Genomic DNA, 6,000 nt, shown 5'->3' on the forward strand with positions numbered 1-6,000 from the left:
GCAGCTGCGATTTCCTGGATTGTTCCATCAACACACTTCGGCAATTTAATTGAGTATAATTTTTGGTGTTAAATGATAGGAGTTGGTTACAGCGTAATGATATTGGACATGTGTTGATATATTTAATTGAATATAATATTTGATTTCGTGACACATTTATCATTTATGGAAATCTATGTGTTAATTTGATAATGGAGTCGGCTTTGGGGTAATCAATGTATTTAGTTTCAAACCACCCCCTTACACAAAGGAATACGCAGAGTAAATGAAAAGAGACGAGAGATGGAACATGGGAAGGCTACCTACCAAAAAGAAGGAATCGAAGCAGTGAACAAGCAAGGTCAATGGACTCCTGAACAGGACTGGCATGTTACCTTCAATACAATGTTCCGGCTAACAATTGGGCATTATTTCCTATTAGTTGTGCTATTACCTTCCTTACATGTGTTAAAAAGGGGTGTTTGTTGTAGTGTGTGTTTTAGCAGTAGAGATTACTCATGAATATTGTATTTAATTTTAATGATAATTTATCTCAATTTGAACAATATACATAAATTGTAACTTACTTGATTATCCACCACACCAATCTCAAACATGTGCAAGGATGCTATGTTTGACATGCCGGATGTCCTGACAAATAGTGATCACAATTAAAAATATTATAAAATTTATAAAAGAATTTCTTTGATTTCTAGAATAGAAAATTTGAAGTTATTGAGAATTCTATTATTTCCATACTCAATAGAAATTTGAAGTTTGTGTTAGAATAGAAATGAGCATGCTCTTAAATATCATACTCCCACTTTGCTAAACAATATACATATTTAAAATCATCTTAGAAAATATGACGTTATATCTCAATAATTAGACGTGATAAAAATGGAATGATTTTTTTTTTTTTCATATAAAAGGCTGATGATGCACAACATGAAATTATAAAACGTGCTCCTAATTATGTTATGAATTTCGTAAAGAAATTTTTTTATCATCCGATTAGAAATATTTAGATGTATAATTGTTGATAGTCACAAGTATAAGTTTCATATGCAAGGTTTTGTTTTCTTTTATCCATAATTTGACTTATATTTCAAGACAGCTTATTCAACAAGTTCTAGAAAATTTATTTAAGTGTTATGTTCTATATTTAATAGATTTGACTATAACCTGTATTTAAGTTAATTCTCAAGAGATAGATAACACCAAAAACTTTAGCAAGGAATGATCATCAATTTGTGAGGAAAAGGAGACACAATTATCAATTGTGATCGTATTGAGGATGTTAATATGTGCTTGTGGAGTTCACACCCATTCGTATCCAGGACTAAGCATTGTTAATGCACTTAAAATACCAAAGGTAATTTTTTTAAGAAGATTATGTTCTTTCTTTTAAACTTTTTTTGGTGAAATAAAGAAGTTGAATGATGTTTTACGCGAAAGAAGGGTGATTCTATCTCACTAAGCAAAAAGTGGTGGGAAAAGTCTCCTTATTAAAAGTGCGAAACTCTAGGTGTGGGGCTATCATTTTAACTAAACATTCCCATCTTATTCTGTGAGGCATAAGGCTGCTTAGGCGGAAGGAGTACAAGAACAAATATGTGCCAGCTTTGTCACAACCAGATTATATCACATAGGTGTTACATCTTCCGGGAAGGAGATATAACAAGGTTAAAATTATTGGAACAACCATTTGAAGAAGAAGAAGGTTAAAATTATGTATTATATGATTCAATTTTAAAATTTAATAAAGAATACCTTTAATTGAGATCCAAATTTGGTAAATTTGACCAACAAATTTAAAATAGACCAAAATAAATGAATAGAGAGAGTAAATCATATATAATAAGATGTACCTCTTAAAATTTCTACCTCATAATTTATTTGTATCTTCAAACACAGTAACATATTGTTAGTGAATACTAACTTTAAAATATAGGAATTTAAGTTTTAAATAAGAATATTAATATAATAAAGAACTATTATATTTCTTTTCTCTTAGTCAAAATTAATCTACGAGTGTTTGGGCACTTTGATACTTTATATAGAATAGGTAGTTTATAAAGTAAAATGTTTGCAAGTTGTTTGAATCCGCGCCTAATTAATCTACTTGGACAGTCTTACATATTTTATTATTAAAAAAATATAACAAATACATTTTTTTTGCAACTCAGGCCCTACCCAACTGCTTTTAATTACCTAGGACATTAATAACTTACTTCTCCTAACAAATTAATCTATGGAGCCGTCCTCTCCCAATCTCTCCTCAACTCATCCACACCCGCCCAGCCCATCTTTTCAACTGCTTATAATTACCTAGGTTATTAGTTACTTATTTCTCCTCAGAGAAAATCCTAATACTGGTACCATCCTCTCCCATCTCTTCTCATGAGTTTCATCTCAATTTGCACCCCGAGCCACATTATCAACTAGTTATAATTGCTCGGCCCAGCCCATATTGTCAACTACTTGTAATCTCCCAGGATATTAGGCCTTGGCCCAAGAAAAAACCCTAATCCAGGTGGTTGTTATCTCCATATCTTTACATATCCATTCTAATCAGCCCAGCCCATATTTCCAAGTACTTATAAATACCTAGGAAATTAGTAGCTTATTCCTCCACCAAAAAACCCTAATCCAAGTAGCCGTCCTCTCCACATCTCAGATCTCTAATTATCAACTCATGAGTTCCATCTCAACTTGCATCTTGTCATATTGTTTAAGGTAAATGTTTGTACTCTTTATAATTATATGGTCCTAGCGTGCTTGGTAACCATTTGTTTGTCAGTGATTTTTCATTTTGCTAGTTAGATATGATTTTGTGTATATTTCTTACTTAAATTCGTTATGTATTTAGACTATACATATATGATGAATTTGTTATGATCTTTTCTCTTGATATATATTTCACATAAGACCTTGATGTTTGTGATTTTTAATTTTAATATTTTGTATTATAAATTGATGAATTTTTATGAAATAGGTGTTTGATTCTTGTGTATATATGAAAACAAATTAGGAAGTTAAAAAGTTTTTGTAAAGAATAAGTAGAATAATGTTTTTCTGCTTCATTTTACAAAATCCAAAATGAGAATATTGCTCTGAAACTTCTTATTTGTATGTCTATAATGAAATTAAAACTAATCACATAAGTGAATAAGGAGACTATGAATGTGTTATATAATTTAATTTGTATTTTTTCCACTTATTTTTATTATTTTTGAAATTTTGTATTAATACTTTTGGATATTACACCTTCACATCGTATTATCGATGTGGCAACCTTATATTATACTAAAGCCTAATTACTTGTTTGCAGAAACTCTCCTCATATTCTTGATGATAAACAATGAAGAAGGTGCTCCAATATTGTGAGTTATTAGGCCATAATTCAAATGACCGCGGAATATCAAATTCCTACTCCATTGCTTCCCAAACGCGTGTGTTATTTTGCAAGATATTGCAGAAAATATGGTGCGGGAGTGTGGGTAGTGGTCGATGTTTCAATAGACGATGTACTCTTCATTCCGGGAATCACGACCTGCCAAAAAAGGCCATCAGGTTGCGTGATAGATGAAATGTCTAATGGAACTTCAAAGGTAGGTAATTCAAAAGGTTTTGTATTATGTATGGTCATAGTCTTATCAGCTTAGTTCTAAAGTATTATTTATGGATATTACTCCCTACTTACTACTTATGTCATTTGAGTTGAATAACTAATTACTATTATTGATGTGATTTACTAGGTTACCTAGATCGAGAATGTACATACCGAAAACAATAATGTTAGCACTATGTATGAAGGCATACTACGTTCTGGTCTGGGATTCGGAGCCAAGAGATGGATTTCAATCTTATAGTTACATCGTCGACGTTCTGCAGCTGCGATTTCCTGGATTGTTCCATCAACACACTTCGGCAATTTAATTGAGTATAATTTTTGGTGTTAAATGATAGGAGTTGGTTACAGCGTAATGATATTGGACATGTGTTGATATATTTGAATATAATATTTGATTTCGTGACACATTTATCATTTATGGGAATCTATGTGTTAATTTGATAATGGAGTCGGCTTTGGGGTAATCAATGTATTTAGTTTCAAACCACCCCCTATACACAAAGGAATACGCAGAGTAAATGAAAAGAGACGAGAGATGGAACATGGGAAGGCTACCTACCAAAAAGAAGGAATCGAAGCAGTGAACAAGCAAGGTCCATGGACTCCTGAACAGGACTGGCATGTTACCTTCAATACAATGTTCCGGCTAACAATTGGGCATCTGTTCCTATTAGTTGTGCTATTACCTTCCTTACATGTGTTAAAAAGGGGTGTTTGTTGTAGTGTGTGTTTTAGCAGTAGAGATTACTCATGAATATTGTATTTAATTTTAATGATAATTTATCTCAATTTGAACAATATACATAAATTGTACTCCCTCCGTCCCTATTTATCTGTCCACTTTGGAAGTAAAAATTTGTCCCTATTTATCTGTCCATTTATACTTTCAAAACCAATTTAATGATAGTTTTTCAAATATATCTCCATAATTTCAATTTTCAAGACTTGACTTATTTAAAACTTGGTTGAATTCATGTTTTCAAGACATAAAGTAGGGGTATTCCACCATTTTCAAGATATTAATTAGAGGTATTTAATGAAAAAGTTCATACAATCAATTATTCCTTGGTATGTGTTTTTTTTCCAAAATGGACAGATAAAAAGGGACGGAGGGAGTAACTTACTTGATTATCCACCACACCAATCTCAAACACGTGCAAGGATGCTATGTTTGACATGCCGGATGTTCTGACAAATAGTGATCACAATTAAAAATATTATAAAATTTATAAAAGAATTTCTTTGATTTCTAGAATAGAAAATTCGAAGTTATTGAGAATTCTATTATTTCCATACTCAATAGAAATTTGAAGTTTGTGTTAGAATAGAAAAGAGCATGTTCTTAAATATCATACCCCTACTTTGCTAAACAATATCCATATTTAAAATCATCTTAGAAAATATGACATTATATCTCAATAATTAGACGTGATAAAAACGGAATGATTTTTTTTTTCAATATAAAAGGCTGATGATGCACAACATGAAATTATAAAACGTGCTCCTAATTATGTTATGAATTTCGTAAAGAAATTTTTTTATTATCCGATTAGAAATATTTAGATATATAATTGTTGATAGTCACAAGTATAAGTTTCATATGCAAGGTTTTGTTTTCTTTTATCCATAATTTGACTTATATTTCAAGACAGCTTATTCACCAAGTTCTAGAAAATTTATTTAAGTGTTATCTTCTATATTTAATAGATTTGACTATAACCTATATTTAAGTTAATTCTCAAGAGATAGATAACACCAAAAACTTTAGCAAGGAATGATCATCAATTTGTGAGGAAAAGGAGACACAATTATCAATTGTGATCGTATTGAGGATGTTAATACGTGCTTGTGGAGTTCACACCCATTCGTATCCAGGACTAAACCCTGTTAATGCACTTAAAATACCAAAGGTAATTTTTTTAAGAAGATTATGTTCTTTCTTTTAAACTTTTTTTGGTGAAATAAAGAAGTTGAATGATGTTTTAGCGAAAGAAGGGTGATTCTATCTCACTAAGCAAAAAGTGGTGGGAAAAGTCTCCTTATTAAAAGTGCGAAACTCTAGGTGTGGGGCTATCATTTTAACTAAACATTACGTTCTTATTCTGTGAGGCATAAGGCCGCTTAGGCCGGAAGGAGTACAAGAACAAATATGTGCCAGCTTTGTCACAACCAGATTATATCACATAGGTGTTACATCTTCTGGGAAGGAGATATAACAAGGTTAAAATTATTGGAACAACCATTTGAAGAAGAAGAAGGTTAAAGTTATGTATTATATGATTCAATTTTAAAATTTAATAAAGAATACCTTTAATTGAGATCCAAATTTGGTAAATTTGACCAACAAATTTAAAATAGACCAAAATAAATGAATGGAGAGAGTA

The sequence above is a fragment of the Daucus carota genome, chromosome 9, assembly GCF_001625215.2.
Source record: "Daucus carota subsp. sativus chromosome 9, DH1 v3.0, whole genome shotgun sequence".
Taxonomy (NCBI): Eukaryota; Viridiplantae; Streptophyta; class Magnoliopsida; order Apiales; family Apiaceae; genus Daucus; species Daucus carota.